Here is a 15,383-nt window from a genome sequence, read left to right as displayed (position 1 = left end):
CTTACAACCTTAAACTTTGAACCCTTTAATTAAAGCTTTATTTTCTAAATAACACACATCGTTATGTGTTTCATATTTAAAAACAGTAAACTCTTTTGTGCATGCACTTTCTGTTTGCCAAAAAAAAGAAAAGAGAGGGTTTGTTTAATTTAGTTGATTGACAAGAAATGAAAAATTTAAATACACAGCACAGAATAAAACAAACAAACAAGAAAAAAACTTTTTACACTATTATTATCATCACTATTATTATTTTAAAAATAATTTGATTGATTAGATATGCTTTTTGATTATTACAATTTTATTAAGATTTAAATAAAAACAGAATCCAGAAAAATAAAAATGGAAAAAACAGAATTTGGTAAAAAATAAAATGGGATTTGAGAAAAAATAAACCAGATTTAATGTTAAACCTTTATTAAACGTTGTTTAATTGTATAGGTTTCATGATTTTAATTTAATTAGCACATTCTTTTGGACTGCTAAAAATTGAATTTAACCATTAATAAAGGAGTCCAGAGAAATTAAAACATAAAAAAAAAATGTAATCCATAAAAACTGTTTTTTATTTTTTTTTTTGTGAATAAATGGTGTGTTATTTTGGTACCCTCTCTCTCGGGTCGTCCTTCAGCTCGGCCTCTTTTCTCGTTTGACTCGCCTAGGCACTAAACGTCTGTGCCGCATCTCTTCCTGCTCGTCTGCTGCAGCTCACCCACAAACTCCTGCCGCTTCTTCCATCTGCTCGTACTCTGCTGAAGACTGTCATGAAGAACAGTCAACAAAACATCACACGCGTCATCACACTCTCTCATGAAGATGACTCGTTCATTCGAATTTGTCAGATGCAACCTCAGTATCATTTATTAATTCACCGTGGGGGGATTTTTAAAAATTGAGATTTATATTTTAAAAAAAAATCTAAATATTGCAGAAAATCATCTTAAAGTTGTTCAAATGAATTTCTTAGCAATGCATATTACTAATCAAAATTAAGTTTTGATATATTTACAGTAGGGAAATTTTACAAAATATCTTCATGAAGTTCTAAGTCGGCCATGCATTAATAATTTTTTTTTCTGTGTGTTTTCTTCTCGTTAACGACTTAATTTTTCCCCTCTCGTTATCTCGACAATAACGAAGGTCGTTTTTCCTCGTTATAACGCTTAATTTTCCTCTAAGAATTTACAAAACTGCGCCTCTGTGGCACTATAGACCTGATATAACTGTGGGTTTTTTTACTAAATACTGTACGCGGACCTTCATCGGAACATGGTTATCTTAATAATTCTATGCTTGAATCTGATTAAGTTTTTGTAGAGGCATGAGTTTCAAACGAGAAAATGTATAATTGTGGACTCATACAATGTATTTTGTGCTTCTTTTGTCTGATTGCATAAATTTAAATTAGGTAGTTACGGAGATGTTCTGACTACAGTGCTAACTGAGGCTGACTTTGCTTCTGTGTAAAATCCATAGGCTAATTTAATCCCAGTTTTGCATGTTGGTTAATTTTTTTCTACACACACACACATCTTTTAGTACAATATAAACACACATAATCTGCCACGTAAATTACATTAGAATTTTTCTTCATTAAAGGGAAAATTAAAGTGAGTTTATGTCCAGCAGCTCTAATGCGCGTGTTTGCCATTTAAACAGTTAATTACAAAACAAAACGTGCGTTTTACTGTCTCTGGAAAAAATCAACAGTGATTGATCAGCCTTTATTTATACGTATTGAGACGTTATTATTACCTAGGCGAAGCAAAATTTCTGAAATATGCCTACAGTAAGAGCGCCTGCATGGCCTGTCCATCAGATGCCTGTCAACGTTGAGTTCGTTACTATAGCAACAGTAAAACTTTCATGTCGTTTAACGGAAAACACAAAGGAAAAAAAATTAAATGGATGGCCGCTTAGAACTTCCGGATTTAACTTAATATCCTACTGATTTTGGCATAAAATAAATGTATATTGTGACTCATACAAGTTTGTTGTCTATAGCTACAAATATACCTGTGCTGCTGATACTGCTTCGTGCTGCAGGGACACATAGTATAATTAACACAATACCGTAAACATTATCATATTTATCAACAATAGATCGCCGAATAAAAAAAAAAAAAGACATAAAAAAACAAAAAAAAAGCAATTGCTTGGCATAAAAAAGAAAAGAAAAGCACAAACCTGTGGAATCAATATTATTTTAGTATTGAGATGCTATTGTAGATTTTATTAACACTGAATTGGTTTTAATTTTTTTTTGCTGTTGTTGTTTTCCATTTTTTTTTGTGTTTTTGTTGATGTTATTTCTTTTTATTATGTCAGTTTTAGTTATTTTGGTACACAAGTTAAACTGAAGCAAATAGAAAAGAGAAATGTATATAAAATACATTTTTTACATTTTGCATATTTTATTTCAATAATCACTCCTATGTTATTTCAAGTAATGAACATGTTATTTATTTTTTCTAGCGTTCTATAATTAACCTCATATAGAGCACGTGCTGCACTCACACTTCTTTAATTCAAAGCATTTTTGAAGTTTATTAATCATATTCCTGTTTTGATAATTAAAACTTTCTTTTTACACCATTTAAAATATTTAAGTCTTATAACACTAATAGTTTTTAATAATATTTTGAATTAGTTTTAATTTTATATTTTAATTTTAAGTTGCATTTTAAATTTTTTTGCTGCCTTTTTTGCTTTCATCACTTTTATTCGTTTGTTTTTGGTTTTTTATAAATATTTAAGTTTTGGTTATTTTACTACATCAGGATTAAACTGAAAGAAAATGATAAATGCATAAAAATAAATATTTTTATATATAAAATATATTCCTTCATTTTTTATTTCAGTTAATAACATATTTTATTTCAAATACTAAAAAATGTTTTTTTTTTATAGTTTTGCTATATCATAACCTAGCTTGTATAAGTGCAAAAGCGTCACGTTTTGACTTTCAATATTACTTTCTTTGCTCTCACGACTTCTTTAAGTCAGTCAAAGCATCTTGAAGTGTAATAATCATATTTCCTCTTTTTCGCATCCCCAGATTTATAGTCTCTTTAAATTTTAGTTAAACTCTAAAGTCCTATATAAACCCTTAATGGCTTTTAAAAGTCATTTAAAACAGCTGTTGTTTCTCAACCCTCTCCTCGTTGTGAATGAGTGCGGATCTAATGGTCTCGTTAAGAAAGCCAGCAGGAGGGTCCAAAAAAAAAAAAAAAAAAAAAAAAGGTCCATTAGCCGAGATTTTCCATTCTTTCCTCTGTTTTGGAGAAGCCGAGCAGAAATCCTGAGGGAATGTTCCTCTGAGCCGGTGTTGGCAAACAGTTTTCCATGCTCCCCGCCTGCAGAGCCGGGTGGTTAGCAGGGAAGCCCACAGGGGGCGCTGTGGTTAAGGAGCTCTCACCTGACGGGTTTGCACTCGGGGTCGGTGTCTCTGAAGCCCATCTCCTCCAGCTTGCAGCGTCTGTAGAGCTCTGAGGTTCAGGCGTGCGTCTGCTCGCGCCTGTCCTCCATGTTGACGAGATCAGCATCTCAAGTAGCTTCACCGGCCGCAGTGAACTCCCTCGTTCTCCACTGAAACACACACAAACACACCCCAGACCTCTTCAAAACCAGGGCAAGCCTGCTTGAGGAATTCCATTTAGCCCGAGTGTATAAGAGTGAGTGCGGGTGTGGATGAAGGCTCACCCTGCACCACGCCCCACGGATAACTGCCTCAAGCTTTCACCATCTTGTTTCCCCGATGCTCACCTCCCCTGTGCTGCCCACCACGGCGAAGGGAAGATGACCCTGAGAATCAGCTGAATATTAATAACTGATTATATCTGTAGTCAGTGCATGCTTTATTTCCTGTGAGCTTTGAGTTGCTGTGCATAGTAAAATAAAACCCATAATCAGGGTTATTAGAGTTTATAAAAAAAATGAAAATTACAACCGTAAAACACATTTTTGACACCTGAAATAAAATAAACATTATTAACTTAGATTAAATAAATTTCCACTAGCTGCCGAGTCAACATTTCTCATTTTTTAATTTAGTTCAACTTGATGCACTTAAAATAACTAACTAAAATTAAAGCCATAAAAACACTTTTTTGATACCTGAAATAAGATCAATGTTAACTTAAATATATTTATTATTATTTTTTTTATTTTTTTAAAAGCTAGTTTTAGGCAACATTTCACATTTTCATTTAGTTTAACTTGATGTAATAAATGTAATAGTAACTAGTTTTGTTACTTAACAACATAAAATACACGTTAACTAAAATAAAATAAGATATGAAGAGCTTTTTTTTAGTTGCCAAAGCAACATTTCTTGTTTTAATTTAATTGAACTTGATGTAATAAAATAACTAAAATTATATTAATTAATTATACTTTATAATTATAATTTTATAGAAAATTTGTATAATTACATTTTTATATTTATAATTATATTATATTAAATTATTTTTAAAAATTAATAAAAATTATATAGAAAAATAAAAAACTCTAAAGTTGACCAAAATGCAACAAAATTACTAAAACTTTAACTAAAATTAATGAGATTTTGAATAAAGATGGAAAATATAATTATAGACATTTATAAAAGCCCACACACACACACACAAACAAACAAACATATATATATATATACATACATACACACACACACACACACACACACATTTTTTTTAATGAATAAAATCTATAATAGGATCTCAATAATACTAAAATAATACTGATGTAGTGTTTTCTTCCTGATACGACACACTCTTTATATGTAGACGGTTTAACAGAGCGTTCAGGGCGGTTAACAGCCCTTCTTCAATAATTGTCTGGTGTGCTTCATCTGAGGGACTCACGTTCATGGCGGTGTTGATCTTGGCCACGGTCTCGTGTCGATGGGGAACTGGTAGATCTGCACGCCCGTTCCTGACCAGCTCGCTCATGATCTTGATCTTGAACTTGTGCAGCTCGAAGCTCTTGGAGATGGTGTCGGCTTTAGCGATGACGGGGATGATGTTGACCTGCAGCGGAGCGATACACAGAAACCACAGGCTTGATCCAGAGTCCAGCAAAAACAGTAAAAGCTTGAAATGTTTTATAGCCGTTTTCTATTTGAATATATTTTCAAATGTATTGCAGTAATGTATTGCACCAGTCACATGATCCTTCAGAAATCATTCTAATATTCTGATTTGCTGCTCTAAAAACATTATTATTATTATTATTATTATGTTGAAATTTTTTTTTTTCAGGTTTCTTTGATGAATAGAAAGTTCAGAAGAAGTGTGTTTATCTGAAATAGAAATCTTTCTGTTCATCAAAGAATCCTAAAACAAATGTGCTCAACTGTTTTAAATACTGTTGATTGTTATAATAAATGTTCTCAAGCAGCAAATCATCAATTAGAACGTTGCTGGAGGAATCATGTGACATTTGTGAAATTCGCTTTGATCACAGAAATCATTAACATTTAGCAGACATTCACGTGGAAAGCAGTTTATTTTAAAATAGGTTTTTTTTAAAATATTTCACAATTTACTGTTTTATATCTAGACTCTGATCCAATAATGCACGGGTTTAATGAGCAGAAGAGACTTCTTTAAAAACATTAAAAATCTTACTGTTCAGAAAGTTTGGACTGGTAGTGTATACTTCAAAAATTAAAAAAACAACTTGCAACAGATTTCTGTTGTTTTTTAATTGAATTTCTCTGCTCCCGAACACTAGAATATGGAAATAATTAATTTCACACTTCAAAATAATGCTGTTTTTCTTCAGTATTGTTGTTTTGTTTTCCAGTGCAACTGTCTAAAGTTCCTTAAATCAAGATACTTGAGATGCAAAATGAAGTCCACTTTTATTAGAAATTGATCAAAATGAAGCGAGTTCATGATTAAAACAAGACCAAATATCTGCAAACAGGTTCCGAAAAATCCACTTAATACAAAGAGAAACAAGTTTTAATTCTCCATCGACAGGTATTTCTTCTTCTTTTGATCATAAACTCATTTATTTTTGTTCAATTTCCCACGAAACAAGATTTAATTTGCTTCTCCAGTAAACGTGTCTTCATTTAAGGATGTTTACATATTTATATTAGAAAACAAAACAAAAATACTATAAAATATTCATTTTTTGAAAAGTGTATGCAACATCGTGACTTTATGAATTGACATTATTTTGACCTGATTTAATGTTCTAGAATTAAAAGGACCTTTGCGATATTAATTTTGTTTTTAATATTATATTGGATATGAGGAGTTAAAGGGTTAATAAATGTCTTTAATCTTTTTTTTTTCATCTTTATCTAGCACTCTCTATTCTAATTCTATTTTAGCTATCTGTTTTCCTTTTTTATTAAAAACAAACACTTTACCCTTTAAGACATGCACTCTATTTGTTTTCTAACTGCTTGTTTTCTTTTTAAAAAAGACTCTAACACTAGCCTTTTCTATTCTATCCATTTGTTTCCTCTTTATTTCATTTTTTTTGCGTCTTTGTTTAAAGTCTGCTGACCTTGCTGTCCAGTTTCCTTCATTAGTGACCAGGTCCAGGGATTTGAGCCAGTGTCCAGAGTGGAAGCGATGCAAGTACAGACAGGCGTTGGATCCTGGAGTCGTTGATAGATTATGGAGGCGGCGCTGATCTTCAGCTCAGCCTCCTGTAAAGTACGGACTTCGAACTGCAATGTGAGTGCGATTGGTATTGAGTTTGTCGTTTTAGTACGATTTGTGCTGGTAACTATAACAGATCAGGATGAGTTTGTGTCTTCATCATGGTTTGTAGAAATGCAGCACTGGCATCAGTGTCTCATCAATGGATGCTCTGCAGTGAATGGAATTGCCGTCAGAATGAGGTCCCATCACAAAGCTGATAAAAACATCACAATAATCCACAAGTAATCCAGAGCACTCTCAGTCCATCAGTGAACATCTGGAGAAGACAAAAGATGAAACAAATCCAGCATTAAGATTTTTTTAACTCAAATACATAGAGTCTATAATCCATAATAACACTTCCTCAGTGAAAAAAGTGTTCTGGTGTGAATCAGGAGAGAAATCTGCACAGATTAGCGCGGCGTGTAAAACAGCTCTAAACAAATATGTGTCTGGATTTTGATGTGAGAGACAACAGCAGATGCACTTTTTCACTGGAGGAAGTGTTATTATTGATTATAGACTCTATGTATTTGAGTTAAAAACGTCTTAATGCTGGATGTGTTTCAGCTTTTTGTCTTCTCAGATGTTCACTGATGGACTGGAGTGCTGTGGATTACTTGTGGATTGTGTGATGTTTTTTATCAAGCTGTTTGGACTCTCATTCTGACGGCACCCCATTCACTGCAGTAGCATCCATTGATGAGACACTGATGCAGTGCTACATTTCTACAAACCTGATGAAGACACAAACTCATCTCTAATCAGAACCTTTAACAGTGAACAACATGTTAAATCAGTAAATGATCAGAACGGACCTCTCCTGTTTGTTCATCTGATCGCCGAAGCCGACAGTATTAACCACGGTGAGCTTCAGACGAACGTTACTCTCCTGAAGATAGGTAATGCGTGCGCTCGCAAAATTCACCTTCGACGGCTCAAATGGGACGACCGAAATTCTCAAAGTTGGTGTTGAAGAAGCGTGTCCATCAGGCGTGGATTTACCGATCACAGACTTTCAACCTGGAGAAATATGTGCAATATACGTTCTCCATGTAACATACTCGACACACTGTACTTATTAAACTATAATAAACCATCATTTCCTAGGCTCTAAACTTTACTGTAAACCTGTTTCTACTCAATCTCCCTCGTCATCTAATTGAGAGTTTTAGAATGTTTTATCCGAAGTGAAAGCTCTTCTAGTGTGATTGTGAGAAACACTTCCGCGTGTGTTTTTGTCTGAGATCTTTGAGTGATTTTGATCACGTAAAGGTCTGACATAACATGCAGTAATATCTCCAGAGGAAATCTTACCTGCACTGAAGAAGCTCAGACTTTACTTTGAGTTCTCAATCGCAATCATGTTTAGAGTCTCAAATCCCTCGATTATCAGGATCTTTTGAGGAAGCGTTTGTTTCCAGAAGTCTTTACTTTCACTGTTCCTCAAGCGGAGGTCAGATCTTCACAAGACCTCCAGAACATCTCACATCTTTTTGAGGAGCCTTTTATTTCTTCCAAATCTCAATCAACTGCATTATAGGTTGTGGATCATGTACAGTCTCAGATCTTACAATGGCAAATACATTACTGCAGATATAAGAGATCATTGATATCACAGATTCTTCCTCGTTTTTCTGCATATTGAAACCTTCCAGCCGAGACTGTACACGAGGGAAACTGAGGGACTCAAACCACAACTATTAAAAAAGGTTAAAGCATTCACTCATGCTCAGAAAGGATGTCACCGAAGCATTAAGAGCGGTAGCGTGAAGGTAAAGTGTACTTAATTTGTCTTTTGGGAAACATGCAAGTACCTTCTGTTGCTTCCAAAGGGCAGTACTAAATGGAAAAAAAAAATTATATTTCAATAAATAAGAAAAATTTGGACATCTTCATTCTGTTCAAAAGTTTTCACGCCCCGCGTCTTAATGGTTTGTGTTTCCTTCAGGAGCATCACTGAATGTTTGAACCTTTTTTAATAGTTGTTTTTGTGTCTCTGTTTTGTTCTAGTTTTGAAGATGGAACTCAAAATCATACAGTGACTGCTGGAAAGGGTTCAAATATGCAAAATATGCTGGAAAACTGAAGAATCTGCAGGAGCTGGAGGATTTTTCTGAAGAACAGCAGACAGTTTAACTGTTCAGAACAAACAAGTGACTCATTAAACAAAAAAACACAGCTGTGGAGCATCCAGGTAACCACACACAGTGTTAAGAACCAAGGGTTCACAAACTTTTGAAATTTTTTTTTTTTTTTACTTTTTTACTTTTTTATTATTTTTAAATGTAAACATCTTTTATTTAAAATATCTTACTCAGGTCAGTACTAAATAACAAATATCATGCATTTTGTATGATCTCTTATTTTGTTAAAATGATACACATTTTCACAGATTCTGCAACATTCGTATGCTGCTGTAAATATCAGCATCTGCAGCAGATTATAGCATATTTATGCTGTGTTTGAGTCTCTAACTTACCGATGCACAAGATGTTGAAGCAGAATCCTTGACTAGTGGACTTGTTGACCAGTTGATCGGGGCAGACTGTCGAGACAACATGTCCTGATTAGAGCCAGAGGGCCGGGCGTTCTTGTCCTGGAAGAGACCAGCGAGAGAGAAAACATGACGCTGACCCCTGCTATCAATAGGAAGCTGATTTCAAATCTTCCTCTCAAACAAGTGTCACTCAACTCACGATTCTATTCGATTCACGATTTTTTTTGAACAAAATGAGATTTGAGACAAATTAAATTAAATGTGTCCTTTTATTATTGCTTGGACAAAATGCTGCACATTTCTTTGTTAAAATTGAAATATAACACTATAAATAATATATTAATAATAACTTGTATATCATTGCTCTTTTGTTAGTTTTGATTGCGTCTATTGTCCCTCATTTGTAAGTAGCTTTGGATAAAAGAGGTCTACTAAATGACAAAATTTAAAGTGACAATGTAAATGTAAATAACAAACCTAAAACTGGAACTGTTAAAACAAGCCCCAAATCAAAATAAATAAAAATCAATCTCTCTTCATATAAACAAAATAAGGCTTAGATCTGTGCTCTTTCCATTTAAAATTAAAGGCAACCACTGCCGTTTAATCTTGATCCAAACAAAAGATGCTGCATACATTCAATATGAAGCAGTTTTTAATCTAGAATTATATTAAATATGAAGCAAAACACAGAATGGACTTGGGTTTCAGTTTTGTTGAAAACATACATAAAAATATCTGCATGCGACAGCAACAGCAGGCGAGGCTGGAGCAGAGGACCGCAGAGTCACTCTCTGCCAGCAGAGTGGAGCTTAATGGTTTCATTGGTTACAGCTGTAAACCAAAACGCCCCAATGGAACACTGCAGCAGGTGGAGACTCAAATCGTTTCCTTGGTTACTGCTGTAAACAAAGCACTTTGCATGAACACACTGCAGCAGGTGGAGCTTAATGCGTTTCCCTGTTTTACTGCTGTAAACAAAGCACTTGTGAACACTGCAGCAGGTGGAGCTCAAATCGTTTCAGCAGTTAACGCTGTAATCAACAAAGCACTTGTGACCAACTGAAGAGGCAGGTGGATCTTAAAGCGCGTTTCCTGGGTTGCAACGCATTCTTAAAGCGTTTCCTTGGTTACCGCCGTAAAACAAGGATTATATGGAGAAATTATTGAATTTAATATGTATTATATATAGAAGAGATTAAATTAAACTTTAGACATACATTTATATAAGCTCTACCCCTAACCGAATATGCGATTTGTTTCAGCATTTGATTCGAATCGTCATCACTATTTAAGGTAGATCCTTCAAACGGCTCGCACATATTTAAATCGATCTTCAACCGGCTCACGATTCATCATTACATCCCTATTGATGCTGAATTTTTTTTTTTTGTTTTTTAAGCATTTTGATTATTTATTTTTTTTAAAGACAGTCGTGTTATTTTATTGTGTTAAAGAAAAGTGCATTAGTAATATTTCGCTCGATGTGCCCTCTTGTGTCCTCAGGAGAGAAGACAAAAGCTTCCCTCTAACTGAAATTGTGCCTTTTAAATTCTAATATAATTCGAATATTGATAATATTTAAGTACAATTTTGAATTTAGTTTTTCACCCCTATTGTCTAACACATTGAGTTCCAGTTAATCTTTCATTACTCTAATTTCACGCCTTTTCCATCTTAAAATTTTACATTTTTACAAATTTTAACTTTTGATTTTTAACTTTTAAAACTTTATCAAAACTAAACCTTTATCAAATGTAAAACTTTTTCTAAGTTTAGATTTGATATTATACTTTTTAATGTGATTTTATATTTTTTATTGTACTATGTATATTTTTTATGTATATGGTTATATTGTGAATTGTATGATTTTTGTATAGTTTTATATATTTACAGTTTTTATTGATATTTTGAATTGGCTTTTATTTTTATACTTCCAGTTTTCATTTTAATTTAAGTTGAATGTTTGTAATTTTTTGTTATTTTTGTGATTTTTTCACTTTACTTTTTTAATTTCACTATGCAAGTTTTATTTATTTTTGTATCTAATATTAATATTTTAAAAAATGTTTTAATAGTAAAATTTATTAAAAATCGCATAAAATGTATTAAAATTGATAAATCGGATGATTTGTATTCAGATTGATAAATGTATTTTTGATTGCTCATTCAATTACACACGTTCAGATTCATAAATCAGATTAATGCATTACAATGTATTAAATAAGAATATAGTTGAGATGATACAAATAACTGATAAAATCAGATAAATGGTATTCAAATTGATTAAATGTCAAAGTCAAACTTAAATGTGTTCAGCTTTGCTAATTCCTCTCGAGAAAATGTATTCGGAATGATCATAAATACAAATATTCTGATTCTACCAAATCAGATAAATTAAATAAAACTGATAAAGCTGATCATTTTTTTCAAATATATCACGTTTGTATTTTGAGAAATGCATTCGGATTGCTCATTCAGATACACGCATTGGAATTCAGAAATCGAAAAAATTTATCATAAATCATTTCAATTGGTGCATAATGATAAATTAGATATATATCTTCAAATTGATTAATCGGATGTTTGTTTACAGATTAATAAATGAGGCGGGAGCGCGCTCGTCAGGTCGGGACACTCCCAAGCGCGCTCTCACGCCAACTCACGCCAAACTTTACACAGACACAGACACCAAGCAAAAGACTCGAACATGGGACATATCGATCGGTCGCAAAACGTACCATCTGTCGAGAACATCAGAAGAAAGGCATTTGCGCGCAGAAAACAGGAAATTTGAAGGAACAAAAAAACACAGTTCGCCCGTCGGATGGAAAGTCAACAAGTTGCTGTGCAGTAGTTTCCGGCTGACCCATCGCTCCACTGGGGAAGCAAGCCTCTACCACCTCTCCTAGAGCTCAAAGTCTCCCAAGAAAATCTAGGAGCGGACCCTAAAGACTAAGGCGGAATCTATCCATAAGGGATGAGTCCTCCTTACGCGTGACGTGAGCGGACAAAGTATAACGGACTTCAAATTATCAAATAACATTATCACAAGCAACTGGTTCCCACCACTAGACGTCTAATTATGTACTCGAGATGAACGCTTAATAAATCCTGCTAGGTTTCATTAAATTAAAACCTCCTAAAGCTCAATGGAGTTCCAACCCCCATTGTCCCAGCAAATACCCGGTACACACGATCCAACCAGGTGTAACTGGAAATCCATTTTGAGCTACAAAGGCGGAGCCGCTTCCCGCGCTTAAACGCAAGGCGCACTGTGAGCCCAAATGAACGCTTCGCCGGGAAGTAATAACTCCAGGTTAAACGACCAGTGATTCTGTTCTCCAAACAAAGAGTTGCTGGGATGCAAACATCAGCATCTTTCTATACCAGCCTCTCCACCGACCCCTATCTGACCATTCAGTACTCAAATCTCATCCCCTACAGCCAGTGTTGTAAGCCGACGAGACGCGATGTTCCTAATCCTTATCAGCGCACAGAAATAACGATAAATAGACCTGTCAAAAGTGTGCTAGAGCGCAATTAGACGTGAGTGGTTGTGCAATCAACTTATTTATTATTTTATTAACATCTAAAAACATGATATAATACAGCGACCGGGAGTGCACGCAAGCAAATTCCGTCTGCATCTTCTATTGAAGAAAAAATGGGGCTGCGCATTTTAAAGTGATTCCTGAGGCAGCGGGGAAAAACGATGTGACGTGTTTGAAGACGTACAGTATACCCGGAGTGGGCGCCGCGGGCAGCGGCGGCCAGGACGAGGAAGCACGGATGATGTGAGTGAAAACAATCCATACAGAGAAATTAATGCATTACCATTTTGAAAGAACGGTCAGCGATGGAAATACTGAAGAAGCAGTGAAGTCACTGAATCCTAACTTCAGAGGTAGAGGCTGTGAGATGCTGTGAGAGATGCTGAGGAGTTATGGCGTGCGGTCCGGTCCAAAAATAAGGGGGCACGGAACGAACGGGTCGCGGGAATTCCTACATACACTGCCTGTAGCGTGGCATGCACTGAGTTTACCACCCCTGTAGATAGGCAATAGAGCTACCACTCCACCGTGTCACGACAGCGGAACGTGAATGCACTTTCCTCACGCAGGCAGACCATCCTGACTCTCGAAATTATGAAAGTAAAGTGACTTCTCGTAATGTGCTCCAAAAAGAATATTTAGATTATGATATTTAAATAGTTCATGAAATGTTAATACAATGTTTTTTTCTATTTTCCCTTTTTTACCAATATTTTTTGTTAACAACTGATAAACTAAGTGCCTGATTGGCAGAATTTATGAATTATTGATGTAACTTTTTTCCTGCTATGTGACTAGGCGCTAGGGATTGAGAGACATTTTTACAATCTATACTTTTGTGAAAAATAATAAAAAATTAAAATAATATAAACCTGAAATTATAATTGTAAACATCTGTTATTTGCATGACAATTTCATGGGAAGGTAGGCGGCTAAATATATATAGATATCTCAACTGGTTTTTAAAAAAATAATTGATGTAAACTATTAAAGTACCAATGAGCCTTAAGCCTAAGCCAATATAATAAAAATAAATAAATAAATAAAAAGGCACAAGGTCATGGTCACGGGTAGTAACAAGGGAGGCGCACCGCCAAGGGGCGTGGCCAGCTCGGGTGGGCCACGGGCCACCCACTGTAAAACTCTGGCCACCCCTGCTTGGCCACCCCTAGGATGACTCTTGGCAGTGGCTGCATATTAAGTTTTAAATCTATCATTTTATAATCCTATTAATTTTAGATGCGTAATATAGATTTATATATCACATATTAGAATATAGGTATCTATCACACGAAAAGACATGATCCGTTTTTTCTTGACCCAGAAAGAAAATGTCTGCATAATTGCAAATGTGACATTGAATTTTATCCAAACAGTCAATAAATCAAGTAGTTAATATCAAGAGGTTTTAAGTTTTTTGTTTAGAAACATATTCACCGTCTTTTTTGCGATCTATTCTAAAAACCATATCATTCCAAAAAACAGAGCCACTGTTTTGCGTCTCCTGAGACAAAACATGATAGCTTGTTTTTTGTTACCTGACTGATGAATCAATCCGTTTAATGATTGTTCAATCGCAATGGACTACTTATTTAACAGTGACTCCGCTGCCACCTACTGGCCGTTTTAATTTTACATTAAGGTACCCTTCACGATCTCAACCGTCTGGCTGAGGCCAGCCTAAAAATAACTTGTTTAAACAAACAGAAAAGGATGTGAAAGCCCAATTCAGCACCGCGGTGTTCTGGTGTTCAGGGCTCACGCAGAGAGAGTTATCTTAAAAAGCTTGAACACCATATTTGCCTCTTTTTTTCTCTTGTACCGACAAATACATACAAAATATGTCAAAATACCCGTCTTGGAAAGTATGTTCGAAAAAACTGTCGGTTATGTCTTAAGTGAAACAAAATCAGTTTAGAAAAAAAAAAGAAATCAGGATGTGTAAATATGTGGATGCATTAATTGTCCCTTAAAGTGACCGCACCTAGTTTAGCTATCTGCTGTGAATTATTCCCTGCATATATTCAAGGCTTTCTTTTGAATATTCTTTGCATATTAGAATATTTACTATCATTAATAACAAAGGTTACATATTTTATGTAAGTAAGTATAGCAAAATAAAGTAAACTGCGACATATTATACACCAAAATTCTTCATACAGTGGACATATTATACCCCAAAATTCTTCATACAGTGAACCACTAGCAAAATTTATTAATAATATTGATAATGATAAAAATAATAAAATTGGGACCAAAAATTATTGCTAATGCAACCTTTTTACACCAGAGACTGAACAAAATTAAGCAATGCTTGGTAATTGTACAACAAAGTATTGATAGTGTAAATATTTTCATACTAACAGTTGCATTTTTGGTTGATTGTAATCCGTTACATACCTTTCTATCAAAGGTATCTGACATTTTTTAAGATTAAACTCTCTTCTTGTCGTATTTTGTTACCATTATCTAAAGTATAGCAAATAAACTGTGATAATGTGAGAAATGTTGAAGGTGTCTGAATATATTTTTTTTTTTTTTTGACTGTATATTTAATTTTTTACATTGAAGACTATGCAGCACTATATTATTTCATTATTCGGTTTCTTTACCTGGACACCTACAAACGTGAAAAAACTGAAACATTGTGTAACTAGCACAAATAAA

The 15,383-nt window shown here is 34.3% G+C and overlaps 1 pseudogene; it reads right to left on the bottom strand.

Moving 5' to 3' along the window:
• Window positions 1–665: 665 nt before the first annotated feature.
• Window positions 666–9,261, bottom strand: LOC122144331 (annotated as a pseudogene).
• Between the last annotated feature and the right edge of the window lie 6,122 nt (window positions 9,262–15,383).

The sequence above is a fragment of the Cyprinus carpio genome, unplaced genomic scaffold, assembly GCF_018340385.1.
Source record: "Cyprinus carpio isolate SPL01 unplaced genomic scaffold, ASM1834038v1 S000006646, whole genome shotgun sequence".
Classification (NCBI taxonomy): Eukaryota; Metazoa; Chordata; class Actinopteri; order Cypriniformes; family Cyprinidae; genus Cyprinus; species Cyprinus carpio.
Note: the sequence above shows the minus strand (reverse complement) of the source record. Positions and strands in the feature narration are given on the sequence as shown.